This window comes from Marmota marmota, unplaced genomic scaffold (assembly GCF_001458135.2).
Source record: "Marmota marmota marmota unplaced genomic scaffold, marMar, whole genome shotgun sequence".
Classification (NCBI taxonomy): domain Eukaryota; kingdom Metazoa; phylum Chordata; class Mammalia; order Rodentia; family Sciuridae; genus Marmota; species Marmota marmota.
The window spans coordinates 17,164,358-17,182,672 of NW_025999842.1; the positions used below are offsets into that span (position 1 = coordinate 17,164,358).

General features: G+C 36.4%; 1 pseudogene; it reads left to right on the forward strand.

Annotated features, from left to right (window-relative positions):
- The first annotated feature begins 4,094 nt into the window (after positions 1-4,094).
- On the forward strand, positions 4,095-4,685 carry LOC107151715 (annotated as a pseudogene).
- The last annotated feature ends 13,630 nt before the right edge of the window (positions 4,686-18,315 follow it).

Consider the following 18,315-nt stretch of genomic DNA (forward strand, 5'->3'; position numbering starts at 1 on the left):
CAGCAAGCTGCAGCTGAGAATTAACAAAATATACTTGACTTCACTACTCATTAAGGCCTAATTCCACTCTTACATGAGCTTATTCTCTTAAAACAAAGGACCTGGGGTTAAATTAAGTGGATTAGTAGCAATATTCTGTAATTTGGATATGCAAAAGACAACAAGATGAACTAGAAAACTAAGAGGTATTTTCCATTTCTGAAATACAAATTGTGAGCTACATATATCACTATTTTTAAAAGTAAAATTTACATATATGCAGAAGTTATTTCAAAACAGTAAATTTCATTTTTACCTTCTTTCAGTGTAAATATCAAAATTCTTATGAATCACAGAGTAATTTAAGATCTTTTTAATTAGAACTGGATTTACTTCTTTCAATTTCAGTCTGGTTATCTGCACCAGCTATAGTGCACTTGACTAAAGTCCTTAATTTACTATCTCTCAGGGCCAAAACCATCTGTCTTTTTCTTATTTTGTGATACTGAAGTCACACTCTGCAAACTACTTTTCTGTTTTGTCAGTCAACTTGAACTTACATTCTGCCAATAGCAAGTGTAGAGGGAGAAGATGAGACTAGAGAAGAAAGAAACTTCCAGCAATATCTGTCCTGTAACTTTAAGAAATTACATTCTTTGTGGAATTCTTTGGAACACTCTAGCTCTCAGACAGTGGCTTGAGCTAAACTTGTTGTTTTCTTTCTGTAAGAACTCAAGTGCACTCTAATATAATCTGTTGCATACTGCAGCCAATGTTATCATAGTTGGTACCTTAATATTAATTTCCAATGGCACTTTTCAAGTACATTATCTTCAAGTCAATGTCTTAGCCAACATGTCTGAAACTGTCAGAATCTGATCAAGAGACACAAATCACACTAATAAATAGAATTGGAAATTTTTAATATAAATCACAAAATAATCCAACACAATATTTACTATGCAGAATACAGAATTGCAAAGGCAGCTGAATTCAAAGGCTTGCCAAGTTGTCATGTAAAATGTAGGATACTGTTTCATATAAAATGGGTCCTTGAATCTTGAAATGAGAGCATCTAGTTGGATTCATACCAAATTGAGAATCTTTAAACACCAAATCTTCCTTATCAGGAGAATTGGCTTCAAATTTAGAACGACCTTACCTGAAATAGACAGGCATCACTAAGGGATGCCCATTATGCTAAAGGTGTACCCCAACTGTCTTTTGACACCAGAACCACAATTAGCATCAAATCCCAACTTGCCACAAAGGATCAAATATAAGTATGATCCAAAAAGAATTAATTTAGTCACCAAAGAAATTATAGAATACTGCTAATGATTTTGGCAGAATCCAGGGAATTTATATGGGAACAGAATTTTAAGGATGTCATACCAAGAAGGGCAGATTATAATCGTGAACCAAGGTGAATGATTTTATTTGAGTGCATGTAGCAGAGACATTAGATTTGATGTGTTGGCAAGTGTAGCTATAAATTGCTCTAACAGTTTAGTCAGTTGATTGAGAGTTGAACTTAACAGTGGACTATGCTTAATGAGATTGATATGCCAGAGCTTCCTTGGCAAGATATACAGAAAGGAACATGAGACATAAGAAGATAAGAATATTGGAGTGAATTTATAATGTATAGTCTACATACATGCAACATGCATACATACACACACACCAACATTGAAATATATTAGTGAGAGGAGCTTTAAAAATAACAGTTGAGGGGGCTGGGGTTGTGGCTTGGCAGTAGAGCACTTACCTAGCATGTATGAGGCACTGGGTTAGATCCTCAGAACCATAAATAAACAAACAAATAAATAAATAAATGGTATTGTATTCATCTACAACTAAAAATCTTTTTTAAAATAATAAATAACTGTTGGCCAAACATGTCAGCACATACCTGTAATCCCAGTAACTCAAGAGGCTGAAGCCAGAGGATTACAACTTTGAGGCAGCTTGGACAACTTAGCAAAACCCTGTCTCAAAAAATGAAATGGGAAAAACAAAAGGAACTGGAGATGTGGTTCAGTGATAGAGCACTTGCCTAGCATGTTTGAGGGCCTGGATTCAATCCCCAATACCATACACACAGAGAGTTGTATTAATTCTCATTTCTAAAGCAGATATTTGGACATAGATTTTGGAATATTGGCATCAAGATAGGCTCCATTATTATACTGGGGATCCTAAAGTAATGGAGACTAAAAGCTAGCACTGTACTTCCAAAGAATAATGAACACCCAGAACATTTTGACATATAGGGACATTTGGTGATAAATAATCATCACAGTGTCCCTGAGAATTAAATACATAAGTAGCCTATTTGAATATTGCTTGATTTTTAAACAGAAAAAAAGCCTCCTGGTTTTCATAATCAAAGCTTTGACTTGAGTTGCCACAATGGTGAGCCATTGCCTCTCACTCAATTTCCTGACCCAAGTATTTAATTTGCTTGAATAGATCAGGTCTCCTTGAGGAGATCTTTTGATTATCATAATTATTAGGAGGAAAGATTCTTTAGTACTGCTACAATATACACTGCATATGTTCCACTAAACCTTCTGCCCAAAAGATCTGGGGCCATTAACAGGGTGATTGTATAGTTTCAGGGGCAGATACTAAGGTTTCAGGTATTACTATACACAGTCTCTGAAATAAAACTGATTCTTGAAGACTCAAAATGTTACTCTGGGGCTAGGGCTGTAGCTCAGTAGTAGAGCACCTGCCTCACATGTGTGAGGCACTGGGCTTGATCCTCAGCACCACATATAAATAAATAAATAAAGATATTGTGTCCATCTACAACTAAAAAAAATATTTTAAAAAATTCACTCCAGTCTTAGGAGTCAGATTGAGGGTTTATAGTGGCAAGGAAATGAATGGAGAAGGAGGCTATGTTGACTCACAATGATCTCTACAACTCCGTACATGCTCTCTGCATTGATATCCCCAGCTTCTTAACATACAATTGGAATAGATACACTTGGCAATTTGCAGGATTCCAATATTCGCTCTTTGCTAAAGTGGGAAGCATTATCATAGGAAAGGCCAAGTGGAAGCTCTTTTTTTTAGGCTAATAAACTAAAAGCAATACCATGTACCTGTATAAATTACAGGGATTATCATCACCATCAAAACTTTAAAAGATACAATAGTGGTGATTCCTGTCACATTCCTCACCACGGGTTTTTTCTATGTAGAAGTCAGATGAATATTGGAGAATGACTATGAATTAGTATAATTAAATGTTAATTACAATTGTAGCTCCTTTCCCACTTGTAATATCTTTTCTGGAGCAAAATGACATAATTTCTCACATTTGAGTATGCTGCTAGTGATTTTTTTTTCCCTAAAACTTTGAGCACTGGAAGTTTGCTTTCACCTGTAAAGCTGACAGTACACTTTGGCACACTGCAGACTCTGCATCAAGTCAACTCTGCTCTGTCATAACATAGTCTCCTATTTTGATCATCTTGACATTCCATCTGGTCTACATCACACTAATCTAAATGTTGATGATATTATGCTGATTGTATATGATGAGTGGAAAATGTAAAGCAATCGAGATGCCTTAGAAAGACATGTACGAATGAAAGGTCAGGAAATAAACTACAAAAATTCAGAGGCCATACACATCAGGGAAATTGCTTGGAGTTCAGTAGTCTGGAGCATGTCCAAATATCTCTCTCAAGAAACTACCTATTATGGAAAAAAATGCATAGTGACTTTTTGGATTTTTAAGGCAACAATGGAGTGAGTTATTTAGCTTAGCTACCAAGTCATGTGTAAAGCTCTCAGTTTCTAAGTGGGGATCAGAGCAAGAGAAATCTCTACAATAAGTCCAGCCTTTAATGTGAGCTTCTTTTCTGATGATTCAACAGATCCAATCATAGTTTTGGTAGCAAAAAAAGAGATAAAGTACAACATAAACCAGTAGGGGAAATCTAGAACAGATTTCTAAGATTTTGGAGCAAAACAATGCCCTCCCTGTTCTGCAAATAATGATTCTTCATTAGAAAAACTGTTTTTGATTTAATTCTGAATTTTGAAAGAGATTAAACATGTAACTTTTGGATAGTAAGTGATCATATATGACCTGACTCACTGGAATTGAGTTTGACGATGAATGCCTGCACACAAAAGAATAGTTGCACAAGTTGCAGGATAGCAATCACTTGCTGTTCCAACAAGTGCTCATGGTTGAAACTGATGGTATTAAGCTAGTCCAGACCCAAAGCTTTCTCCACTACATAGCAGAAAAGCACCAGCTCTATTGCAAGGACTTCAAGAAGAGAACTGTGATTGACTGACATGAATGTGGAGGGTACACTGGATCTCCTGGAACTGCTCATCCTGCATATATCCTTAAAACCAGATGATTAACAAAAAGAAGTGGTTAACAAGACCCAGAAAGCTATTAGATACTTTCCTGTTTTTGAAAAGATTCAAGGGGTCATGGACAAAACTTTCGTGTTGATAATCAGCTGAGCCTTGCTGATGTGATTCTACTAGAGACTATTTTGGTCCTAGAAGAGAAAATTCCTAATATTCTGACAGCATTTTGTTTCCTCCAGGAGTACATAGTGAAATTAAATAATTTCCCAACAATTAGGAGATTCCTTGGGCCCAAAAGCAATAAGAAATCTGATGAAATCTATGTGAGAACCATCTACAACATCTTTATACTGTAAAATAACATGGCCTTCTGGGAGTCAGAGCTTGTGCCTAGAGATGGCTGACTGCAGTGCTATCTTAATTGATCTCAGCTCTGTTAAAAATGCTGTGTTGAGTTGGGGCTTTCATGTCAAGGAAATCTTCTCTTTGAAAAATGTCAACCTTTATTTTTTAAATTTTTGATCCAGTGAATAATTGTTACGGGACATTTTTTGGAAAACCTTTTTTGGGAAGGGTGGCATTTGAGTTAGAGCTGGTCAAGTTACTCATTTCCTGATAATTGGCAGGATCCCATGTTCTCCCCAGAGCTCCTTTCTCCTCTCCTTATATCTAAATCCAGCCTCTTCCTAATTTTTAATGTCTAATAACAACTCAATGTTTAGTGAATGACTCTTTCTTGAGCTATAAGTCAAATGGTAGTAATGAATGCAGTTGACATTAGCCAAAATAAAGAAGTCACCAATAAATAAATAAATAAAAATAGTCAACAAAGGGCATCCAATACAAAGGAAATACTAAAAAATGAGATGAACAAAAACACATTCAGTGTCAATCATCTCTTCTCCCACATACCCTAGAGTTTTTTTAATAGATCCATTGAAAAAAAAAAATGGTCATGCTGGCAGGAACAGAGGCTATACATGGAATTAACAACACCAAATTAACCAAACCAAGGTGACTTGGTTACCCCCACTGTTGAGTGCTGAATCTAACAACTATAGAGATCAAAGTGAGTCTAATATGCCATGTGTTTCCTGGAGGAAGCGGTATGTGGATTACATTGGACCCCTTTTATCATGAAAGGGTAGAGACTCATCCTTACCGAAATAGACAAATGTTCTAGAAATGGGTTTTCTTTCCTTTTTCTTAATGCTTCTGCCAACACCACCATCTGTCAGCTCACAAAATGCCTTATCCACCATCATAGTATTCTTCAAAGAATTGCTTCAAATTATTACATGGTAAAAGAACTACAGCAATGGACTTGTGTTCAAGGGGTTAACTGGTCACATAGCATATTCCAGTACCAGAAGTGGCTGGACTAAGAGGAAGATGAATTCTTTTATTGAAGATAGCTCTAATTGGGAGACAAACCCTGTTCATCATACAAGAAATCCTTATCTGGTATCTTCTACCCCACATCCAAATATATAGTCCAACAATATAAGGAGTGAAAGTGGAGTGGATATTCTCATATTATGACTAATAATCTATACACAGAGACATTTTGCTCCTTCCTAACAACAGCATTGCTGGTTTGGAGGGCAGTATGAGGAGGCAAGTTTATGGATATAAAATGAATCCATTGATGAAGCTGAGATTTCCACCGTGGCATTTGGTTTATCTTGTACCACTGAAGAAAGAGACAAAAAGGGAAAATTTTCTAGTGACTGAAGTAATTGAACTTAACCACCCAAGGAGGATTTGAATTTCTCCTGGATGTCATTTCTTATAACTTTGCTAATTTTAATCTGTATCCCTTCTCTGCAATGCCCTAACCATGAATATCACAATGTCTTTGAGTCCTCTCCTACTAGCAGACCAGGAAGCCTGAGTGTGATCTCAAGGACTATTGCCTCACTCCTTCCTTTCATATGTTGATTAGATGTAGCTTAGTGAACATCTGTCCCTATGCTATCTATTGCTATATAAGGGATGCTTTTGAGTGTTATACCTTAAGAATCTTATGTGTACAGTTTTCTTTTTCTGGTTGTTTATTTTGTAGAGACACCTATTCCTAGTCTACTAAAAGTTACATCATAATTGAGTGTTGAATTTTATCACTTTTCTCCAAATAATGGAAAAAAATATGAAGGTATAGCCCTTTGAGGGTTGTTTTATTTAGTTATTACACAGATAACATATCAAAAAGTTTATTTCAAACTCAAAGTCTTCCATCAACAGTTCTTTTTTTTTTTTTAATTTATTTGTATGAGGTACTGAGAATTGAATCTAGTGCTTCACACATGCCAGGCAAGTGTGCTACCACTGAGCCACAGCCACAGCCCCTCAACAGTTCTTTTTAAGTTCATACATTTGCAGATCTGCTGGAATAACTCTTCCAAACTCATCTAGGCTTGATTCTTAACTATGGGATTGATTGATGTTGGCTCTGTACGTCTAATTTTTTTCTAGCACCAGCAGAGTATGTAGGACATAATCTTTTCTTGACATTGAGAGAAGTACAAAAAAGTAAAATGAAATACACAGTGTACTTGGCATAGAAACTGGGAGTATATGCACTCCTATCCATAGTTTATTGGCCAAAGTCATATTCCCAATAGGGCATGGAAATGTACTCCGCCTCCACTTTCAGAAACCACAAAATCCCATGTAAAATGGTAGGAATATAAGGAGTAGTTAAAGATAAGGAATACTAATGGCATCAAACAAAAGACTCTGTGGTGTATTAAGGGGTTATATTTCCAACTCACTCCAGTAAACAAACTCAAGCTCATTAATAAACACCCTCAGGATAGCCAAAGCATGTTATCACTTACTACCATTATCTTTTTTGACCCCTAAATTGTGTGCTTAGTAAATATGTCTTAATTATTATGATGGATGTTTAGAATTTCTATGTTCTAGTGAGGATATTTTCAGAATATGTAGTCTACTCTATTGGTAAACATAAATTTATGGATTTTCTTTTCACAGAGTAAAGAATTCTTTTATTTTCTGTACTCATTTTCAGTATTAAGTTTATCTTACCAAGCTGCCTTTAGTAGTTCTTTCCAAAAGTTGGTAGATCTTTTAGGTCTTTCTTTGATAACATTTTTATCATGGCTTCACTTTAATTATAGTTTACCTGAGTATAGAATTCTAATGGAAAGTATTATTTGAATTTTTCCATCCATCAGTAACTAACAAATACAGCAGGCAGAAAACTCTGTAAGAATACAGTTGAACTGAACAGCACCATCAATCAACTGAATCTAATTGCCATTCATAGATTATACATTATTCTCAACTCACATGGAATATTCACCAAGACAGATCACATTATAGACCATAAAACATACTTCAGCAATTTCAAATTAATGAAATAAAATTTATATGGTTTATATAGAAAGTACACATCTTATGCCACACACATTTCTAAACTCAAGCATCTATCAACTAAGGGAAAAAGAAAATAAATTGCATATCTGCCCCTTGGAGTACACAGGTATATAATCTTTAAGAAAATTAAAGAGTTTATAACTGAGAGAGGGAATTTAACTGGATTAAATTATATTTAATTTAATTCTTAACTATACTTAAGAATGGAAATTATTCTGTTTTCATGTTCTAGCCAGTAACTGCCATTCATTTAATGAAAAATGGGGAGGGGAGCATTAATAAAACTAATAATATACACCATAGTTTATAAATGAAAGTTATATGTTTCTTATTAAAAATCCTAATTACGGGCTGGGGTTGTGGCTCAGTGGTAGAGCGCATGCCTAGCACCTGTGAGGCCCTAGGTTTGATTCTCAGCACCATATAAAAATAAATAAAATAAAGGTATTGTGTTCAACTACAATTAAAAATAAATATTAAAAAATCCCAACTAAACAGTATTGAATTGATCTTTTTGCTTGTCTATGTGCTATTTTTTGTTTGTTTTTTGCAGGAACAAGATGAGGGGGCATTGGAAATTGAACCCAGGGGCATTTTACCAATGAGCCATATCCCTAGCTCTTTTTATTTTTTATTTTGAGACAGGGTCTCAATAAGTTGCTGAGGTGGGTCTCAAACTTGTGTGTCCTCCTGCCTCAGCCTCCTGAGTAACTGGCATTACAGGGAAACACCACCAACCCAACTCTACTTGTTTTTTGATCATACCATTTGGCAGTATTATGAATCTACTGATATTTGACTTCATTTGCCTTGAAACTTTAAAAACATGGAAATAATACAAGTAAGCATTTTTCCACATTCATCAAGCTGCCCGAATTATAAAATTCTCTACAATATTTTTTATTTAATATCTATATTTAACCAACTGAAAAGATTTTTATGTAATTTCCAAATCCTACTTATGAAGATGTTTTATAACTACTTCTGATCTGAATATGAGAAATATTCCTGATCACTTTCACTCCATGCCCAGACAGTCCACAAAATATATTTAAAAAATAGTTAGATCTTGTATATTAATTGACTTTACAGTTTGTAAGATCTGCTCCACATACTTTTAAAGATTTTAGTGACTTAAAACATCATGATTCTAGAAATTTGTCATCCACGGTAGATAATTCTGTAAAGAATTATTCTGGAAGTACCTTATAATTGAATGTTGTACCTTATTTTACGTTCATCATCAAATTCCATAAATTACATTAGTAATGATAGTTCCTCAAAAGAAACAAAAACTGTCTGAATAGTTGATTTGCAGTCCAACGGTCCACTGATTGCCTCTAGTATTTCTTCATCTTATACTTTCCGAGAGATACTCTTTGAAGGTGAACTACCATTTTCAAAAAGGCAGAGCACGTCACAGATAGACCAGGAATATTGCTGTATATTTTGAATAGCATTCAAGTTTTACTAAGATGAACTTACTGAGGGATTTCCCAGGACTTCAAGAAGAGACCTCTGATTTTTAAAAAAATTATCAAAAGGCCCTGGCCCCCCAGTTCTGGCAACCACTCAATGCTGCAGCTTCCTTCTCTGCCATTAGCCACCTACTATTCCCATCTCAGATACACCCCTCACTTACAAGACATACATCCAACCCACCTTCTCTTGCTCAAAGAATCATCCAGGTAGCATAGTGAGAGGGCCCTACCGCCTACTTTCTCCCCTCCTTAGCTGTGGGAATGACAGGAAGTTCTTTATTTCTAAAAGCAGCTTAAATATGCTTAATAGTTTCAGATTAATCAGTAATTTCACCTCTCCCTCCATATCTCCCCCCATCTCTCTCTCTCTCTCTCTCTCCCCCCCCCTCCCCTCTCTTTTCCTTCTTCCTCCCTCCTTCATTTTCTGTTTATGGAAACAACATCTTTCATAAAACTAAAACATTTCCTGGATCTTTTTCACACAAGTAAGTCAGAAGACATGTGCAATATAAGCATGGTTCTGAAAATCTGAACCTTCATGACTGAGAAACAGACAAGAAGCTGTGTGAAGCTAGAAAGAAGTATGAGTAAATTCAAAGACAAAGCAAAAATGGCTTAGCCCCTCTGGGCACCAATAACAAAATACCTTTGACTGGGTAATTCATAAACAACACAATTTATTGGTCACAGTTCTACAGGCTGCAAATATCATGGTCAAACTGCCAGGGATTCAGTGTCTGGTTAGTTCATTCCCCATAGACTGCATCTTCCTTGTGTCTTCCCTCAGTAGAAGAGACATTCCTCCTCAAGCCTCCTTTCTAAGGGCTTTGCCCTCAGACCTCCATCTCCTCTAAAGACCCCACCTCTTAATATTACCACATTGAAGAATAAGTCCCACCATGCAAATTTGGGAGGATACATACATTCAAACTATTGTAGTAGCACAAAGAACTTTTACAGAGATGAGCTATAAAAATAGAATGGGGAACAACTAGTATAAAATGTAAAAGTTTTTAAGTTTATAAGTTAATAAATACATGTAGTTTAAAGGCAATTTGAGGATAGGAAGTTTATGGTCTGAGCACAGCTTGCTGAAAATTCCTTTGGCATCTGTGTCCAATGTAAGTGATGGTGGGCTGAAGGTGGCTGTAGGAAGTCACCCAAGAAAATAGTGGTTGTGGTCTAAATGCAGTGTGGTAAGTGCCTAGACAATTTGACAGCATAGACAAAGATGAGAAATCAGACCATAGAGTATCATTTAAACATGAACTTTATGGGTTTAAAACATGCCAGACTCTGCCAAGTGCTGAAAATAGTAGGTAGGGTCAAAATAACCACAGTTTTTATATGTATAAAGCATACAAACAAGATAAATAACATAAAAGAAGGCTTTCCTGAGAAACATGTTTATCCAATTATCCAAAGGATAGAGTTGGGCAACCAAAGATTGCAGGTATGGAGAACATATGTGTCAATGCTAATTTTCATCAGATTTAACTCTAAATTTTTGGCAACATCATTTGTGTCCTGCTAGTTCATCATTCACTCATTCAACAAATATTTATTGCACAGTTAACTCTGTGCTAGTCATAATTCCAGATGCTGTATACAATGAAAAACATATTAAAATCTGGTAAAGGACAGAGGAAAGGAAACTGGCTATTTTAATGCATTGTAGCAAGTGCTTGGTAGATCCAGAAAAAAAACATTAACAGTAATGGCAGTGTCTTCAATTACTAAATAATTATTATAACTATATTCCTGAGAATCATTATCACAGTAGATTTTTAATTGCATTAAACACCAGATGCAAAAAAAATACATTTGTAGGTATTCAAAAGATGATTAGAACCTTACATGAACATTTCCCATAAGGATCAATATCATGGTCCATGCAAGGGCATCCTCACCTCAGGCAGAAAGAGGTCCAGGTGGTGCTAAAAGTGTCAGTCCTTTGTTTCAGCTTTGTGACTAACTCCTGCTGTCTCCATTTCAAAGGCAGAATAAAATCACCTTTAAAAAATATTTTCATGAATAGCAGGAGAAAAAATGAGTGGGAAGAGGGTGGCTAAAAACTCACATAAATCTCATGCTACCCAAGGCACTAAATTTAAGCCTCTTAATCCTCTGAAAGAAGCAATGTTTTGCCAGCAATAACCCTTGTCAGAGCAAGTGACCCTGTCAAATAACCACAGGCCTTCTGAGTGATTGGAGGTGAAAGGCAAATAACTATTTCCTAAATCCATCCTTCTGAGCATCCACAGAACTGCAAAGAGAATGTGTGCATCTTTGCAACACTTATTTGGCTAACTCTTGTCATCCAAGTTCAATATATAATGTCTCACATCCTGCTTATTAAACACCAACACATTTCAGGTGCCAACTGCAGACTTCTCAGGAAACTGTGGTATACATGGAATTCTGCCAAAAGACAAGAAGGTTCTATAGGACTTGGCTGAGAAAAGGAATCATTGGAGCATAATTCCATCCAGCTTGAAAGGTCATACGACTCAAGGTCTACTGCCAAAATGCTGCTACTGAGGATTAATTAATATCAATTGAGCATCCAAGAGCATCTGGCATTTGACCACAATTGCCTTTCTCAATCTTCACTCACTGAAAATGTTGTGGAGATTACAGATAGCAGAGCAGACTCATGCCTGTCTGGCCATAATAAGGAGGGTTGGTGTGTACAGAGGAAACCTTCTCTACCTAACAGGCAGACAAAGATCAGTGTTTAGTCACTTATCTAGGACCATTCAGAAAAGATATACTGAGTTCTGAATACATGCCAGAGCCTAAGTGGGCACATTTTATACGTTCAACTGGTTAGTCTTCACAATAGCCCTGCAAAGTATTATTATTCTCATTTTATGGGAAAGAGAACTGATTCTTTAAGTGTTTGACAAAGTCATGTAACACACACAAATTCTCTAACTTCAAGGGCAGCACTCTCCCTGTGCAATTTACTGTGTGTCAGTCATAATTTCAGGTACTGGGACTACAAGGAAAACATACCAAAACCTGGTGCAGGGAGAAAAGAGGATTGTCTTTCCATCCATGTCATGGCAAGCTTAAGCAATTATTTCTCTGCTGTGAAAATTTTTGCATAATATATACAATATTCAGATCCTGTTGATTAACTTGAGCTGGGCCACATATATTCCACACATAAAATCTTAAGTTATGAGTATTGGTTTAAACCTTATCAATGTGCCTAAAATCAATTGAATTCCTACCCTTCTGATATGTGGGAGACCAACCTTACAGGTGACTGGGTCACACTCCCTGGCTGGGTGCTGAGGCGCTCAGTCACAGAAATGTGCTCGGTGTCTCCTGCATGGGTGTGTCTTGCTATAACCCCATGGGTAAAGCTACCCTCACCTGTTCCTTTGTAATATAACCCCTTGCCCTGTTTAGGATAGAATCTTCCATGGAAGTGCCTTGTGTGTGTCCCCTTCTCTTACTGTGCCCTTGGGTGTGGCCTACCCAGGTGTCAGTCAGCCTGCTGACAGTGGACATCATGAAGATACTCAGCCCCCTGAAACCTGACCCCTTGCCTAATTTGAATAGCTTCTCCTCAATAAAAGGGGTCAGCCATGCTCTCCCTCTCTCTTTCTGCGGCCCCTTAAGGTCAAGAGGAGCCGTCACAGCGGCCCCAAAGAAAAAGGTATTTGTGTCTCTTGTGTGGTTATTTCGTGCAGCCCAGTTAACCCAGTTTAACTGGAGTGACCCCTGAGCCTTTTAGTCATGAGAACAGAAAACCGACACCAATAGACGGTATATAATGGAGAATTAACATCCCATCTTCATGTTATGGTATGATTTGCTAGAAACAGAGAAGTAAGAAACTTAGCTTTTTGGTGGGCAATGAAACAGTTTAAGCACTTCTCTTTTTCTATATATCTCCCTTATTCTGAGGTAGGTCCATTTTTTCTGATGTATTTTGTAGGACATGAAGGATTTTCCATTTTTTCTTTCCATTTCCAAAGACTCATTTTTCAAAATATAGGGTTGTGATTACACAATTTGGAGAGCAAAATAGACAGTCTGAGTTGCATTAGATTTCTTGCAAACAAATTCTTTAAAATACAAGAATATTTTTACACCTTTTAAAAAACATAAATGCTCAAATAGAAAGGAAAGATTAATATGTTGATCATGGTGGGACCACGACTCTGCCATAAGAATTAATGCTAGATCCTAATTCATGGTTAGTTATACCTAGGTCAATCTACACTTTATTTTATTGTGATTTTAAAACTTTTTCTGTATTTCTCAAACACACAGATCAATGCTTTGTGTTATAGAAAGATTGACATTCAATAAAACAAATATACATTATGCTCCTACTTTTTAAAGTTTTTGCAATCAACCTCCAGTGATTTCATATCCTGCCTATCAAATCTGACTGTTTTTTGAACTCTTTTAGTTACTGGATATAATAATGCCAAGTCAGCTTATTATTTCCCAGGATTTGGATGTTTTTAATTATTATATCAAATAAACTAGAGAATTATCAAATTCAGCCATACCTCCGAGAATATAAAGATATTATTGGGCATGCACTCAGTGTACAGATGCAAAATAGTATGCCAAATTTTTAAATATTACATTACTCCTGGTCATGGTGGTGTGGATGAGGCCATTGGTTTGCCTCAATTACAGAGTAGAAAAAAGTTAAGAACACTTATTAGAATATTATGGAAGCACAGGACCCTAAGCAAGGTGAGGATCTGATTGATGGGAAAGGAAACCTACGAAAGAGATTGACTCAGGAAAAGAAACAGTTCAGCTTCCAGATGACATGGACATAGATGTACCCCATGTACATATAGTTTGTGGTTGTAAATAACCCAAATTATGTGTGTAAATCGTCTCTAGGGGAAAACTCTAGGGGATAGAAATGCATGTCTTAAGAAGATGGTATTCTTTGAAGTTCTCAAAATTGCCCTGGTATCAAAACCAGACAATAACACACGAAAGAAAAAAAGCTACATGCCAACATCCTCATTGAACATATATGGAAAAATCTTTAAGAAAAGACTAGCCAACTGAATTCAACAACACATTAAAAAGATTATTCACCACAATCAAATTAAATTCATCCCAGGGATGCAAGAATGGTTTGACATGTGCAAATCAATAAACCTGCTACACCACATCAACAGAATGAAGAATAAAAACCAGATGATAATTTCAATATATACACAAAAGGCATTTAATAAAATTAAACATTTATTCATGGTTAACACACTGAATAAACTATGTATATAAGAAACATACCTCAACATAATAAAGGGCAAATATAAAAAAACCAACAGCTACCATCATACTGGAGGGGCAAAAACTGAAATCTTTTCCTACAAGATCTAGAAAATATAGGAATGCCCACTTTCACCACTAATATTCAACATAGTAGTGAAAATCCTAGTCAGGGCAGTTAGGCAAGAGAAAGAAATAAAGAGTGTCTAAATTGGAAAAGAAGAAGTAAAATCATAATCATTTGCAGATGATATAATCTTATGTGTAGAAAAAATTCTATAAGGAAAACTGTAAACCATTAAGTAAACTGATTAGAATACAAAGAAATGAAAAAACATTCAATGTTCATTGATTAGAAGAATCAATATTGTTACAATGCCCATATAAAACATAAGCAATCCATCAAAATACCTATGATATTTCTCAGAGAACTGGAAAAAATAGTTCTAATGATTATATGGAAATACACACACACACACACACACATACAGTCCAAGGCATTATGAGCAAAAAAGACAAAACAGATGAATTGCACTACTGGATTTCAAAACATAATAATTAAAGCAGTATTTTATTGGTATCATAACAGATATAGACAAATGGAACTGAATTGAAAACCTTAAAATTAAATTTATGTATCTATATTATGTATCTATAGCCAACTGATTCCAAAGACGCAAAGAACATGCATTGGAAAAAGGGCAGCCTTTTCTATAAATGGTGCTGGGGAAATTGGATATCTGTGTGCAAAAGAACAAAAAAATCAACTCAAACGGGTTAAAGATGGGCTAGGGATATAACTCAGTTGGTAGAATGCTTACCTCGCATGTGCAAGGCCCTGGGTACAATTCCCAACACCATTACCCCCCAAAAAATGGGTTAAATATATAATTGTAAATGCTGAAACTACAAAACTAATAAAAGAAAACATAGGGTGGACATTTCAGGGCTTTGAAATGGACAAGGATTTATTTGGAAAACATAGAAAACTTAAGCAAACACAGAAGAGTGGAATTACATGAAACTAAAAGGCTTCTGCACAGAAAAGGAAACTATTAGAGTGATAAGGCGACATACAGAATAGCAGAAAATACTTGCAAATTGTATATCTGAGAGGAGGGTAATAAGAAGAATATATAAGATACCAAAAAACTCAGAAACACAAATAATACAATTTAAAAACAGACAATAGATCTAAACAGACATTTTTCCAAGGAATACATACAAATGAAAAAAAGTTCAATATCACTAATTATTTAGGGATATGCAAATCAAATCAAAACCACAATGAGACATCACCTCGCTCAATTAAAACTAGATATTATCAAAGAGATAGAGGAGGGCTGGGGTTGTGGCTCAGTGACAGAGTGCTTGCCCCACATATGTGAGGCACTAGGTTCGATCCTCAGCACCACATAAAAATAAACAAACAAAATAATATTATGCCCATGTATAAAATAATATTTTTTTAAAAAAAATAAAGGATAACAAGTACTTGGTGGATATCTTAGTATAGAATGTAAATTGTATAAAACAGTATGGAAGTGCCCCCCAGAATTTTTTAATATGACTATTATGTGATCCAGCAATCCCACTCCTGGGTATATATCCAAAGGAAGTAAAATCTTTATGCTGAAAAGACACCTGCATTCCCATGTTTACTGCAGCACTATTCACAGTAGCCAAGAAGTGGAACAACCTTAGTGTCCACCAACTGATGAATGAATAAGCAAAATATGATAGTTACACACAGTGGAATACTAACCAGTTATAGCAAAAAGAACAAAATCCTGTTACTTGTGACAACATGGATGAAATTTGAGGTAATTATGTTAAGAGAAATAAGTCAGGCACAAAAGGACAAGTACCATATATAGCACTTACAGTGGAATCTATAAAAGTTGATCTCAGAGCTGCTGAGAGCCATAGCCAAGTAGGAATGACATGGCATTTTTAATTGAAAGGTGACCCTGCTCAGGAATTAGGGTGGCTCCAGGTTTAGGGTGGATCCTGCTGGATTAGGGTGGCTCCAGGTTTAGTGTAGATCCTGCTGGATTAGGGTGGTTCCAGGTTTAGGGTAGATCCTGCTGGGAATTTCCTGCTGCCTTAGTCGCCAGCTCCTGGAGTTCCCGTTGAGTTCTCGCGGGGTTCTGAGAGTATTGGGTATGCAGAGCCTGGTGGAGGGTGTGAATTTTCCCAGAACATGCTTGTAGAGTGCCGGTGAGAGTTCTGGAATAAAGAATTGCTGTTTGAATCTACAAGGTGGTGTGGCGGTCCGGTTATTTTGTGCCCAGCCAGACTGCGGCACAGAGCAGTTAAGACTAGAAAAATAATTACTGGAGGCTGAGGAGAAACAGGAAAGGGAATCATGGGGAAGGGTTGATGGTCTGGTATTAACTTATAGATAGATAGGAATAAAAAGTTTTGGTGTACTACATTAGGGTGAATATAGATAAGAACATATTGTACATTTCTAAAAGCTGGAAGAAAGGATTTTGAGTGTTTAACCATGAAGAAATGATAAATATTTGAAAGATTGATAGGTTACCCTGATTTGAACCTTGAACAATAAATAAATATATGAAAATGTCACATGGCACACCATTGATATGTAAAATTTTATAAGTTAAAAAATTTAAAAATTCCTATTGTATAATAGACACTGTGTTGGGCACATTGCACATGACAAACTAATCTGTATAATTTTGTGTGTCTCCTGTCTAAGGTAGAATGGGTTTAGATAGAAAAAAATAACTTTTCCCTACTCACCTGGCTGAGCTCATACCCTGGTCTGTTCAGGTCCAAGACTTAATCCTTTTTTTTTTTCTTATTTCAGTATTGGGGATTGAACTCAGGGTGCTTTTCCATTTAACTCCAATCCCAGTACTTTTTTAGTTTTTACTTTGAGACAGGGTGTTGCTAAATTATTTGGGGTCTCACTAGATTCTGAGGCAGGCCTCAAACTTCAGATCCTCCTGCTTCAGCCTCATGAATCCTTGGAATTACAGGCATGTACCACTGTACTCAGTGAGGTTTAAATTCTTGTCATTATGTTTATGGCACCTGGTATACACCTGGAAAAATTCTACTGAAGCTTTCACCTGGCTTCTTTCCTAATTTTTCAGATTTATCCATGTATGTCTTATGTTCAATTAAATATTTTATTTTATAGTATAGGTCTTTTCTTCCCTATTTTAATACAATATAATTCACCAGCTTTAGTGATCACCTTTAGTCAAACAACTTACAAATCTTTATCATCCTGATTTTCTTTGCAAGTTCCAAAAGCATATTTCCAACTGCTTGTCCTAATCCTCCTTCTACCCCAATATAACACATTGTGTAGTATGTATTGATAAAAACTTTATAAAAGACTTAGAGGCAGAAAGTGTCACGACCCCTTGCCCGCAAGGAAGACGCAACTCAGGAATCTTCTTTCAGCAGTTTATTCAGGCCCTTGATATTTCTTCTTCTACCCCTCGGATGCCCCTCCCAGCCTTAATAAAGCATCTCAAGCCCCAATGCAAAGCTGCCACGTGGAGCTTTCTCATAGGGTGATGAAAAATCATGTGCCAACTCTCCCAAATAAGGAGTTGTTTGTCACAGACCACAGCGGAGCCAGCGCCATCTTGTAATGGCAACCATAGTCTGCAGAAATGGCAGAAGCGGCTCACCACAGTTCCCCCTTTCTGTTTTCTTAAAACAATACAGGCGAGAGTAGAGGTCCTATCCCACTGTGCAGAAGTGGCTGCATAGTATGGCTCAGTCTTAAGGAGGGCCCTTCCCCAGATCCGAGGCCATATCAGCCGACGCCTTTTTTCGTGGGGCGGGGCGTGGA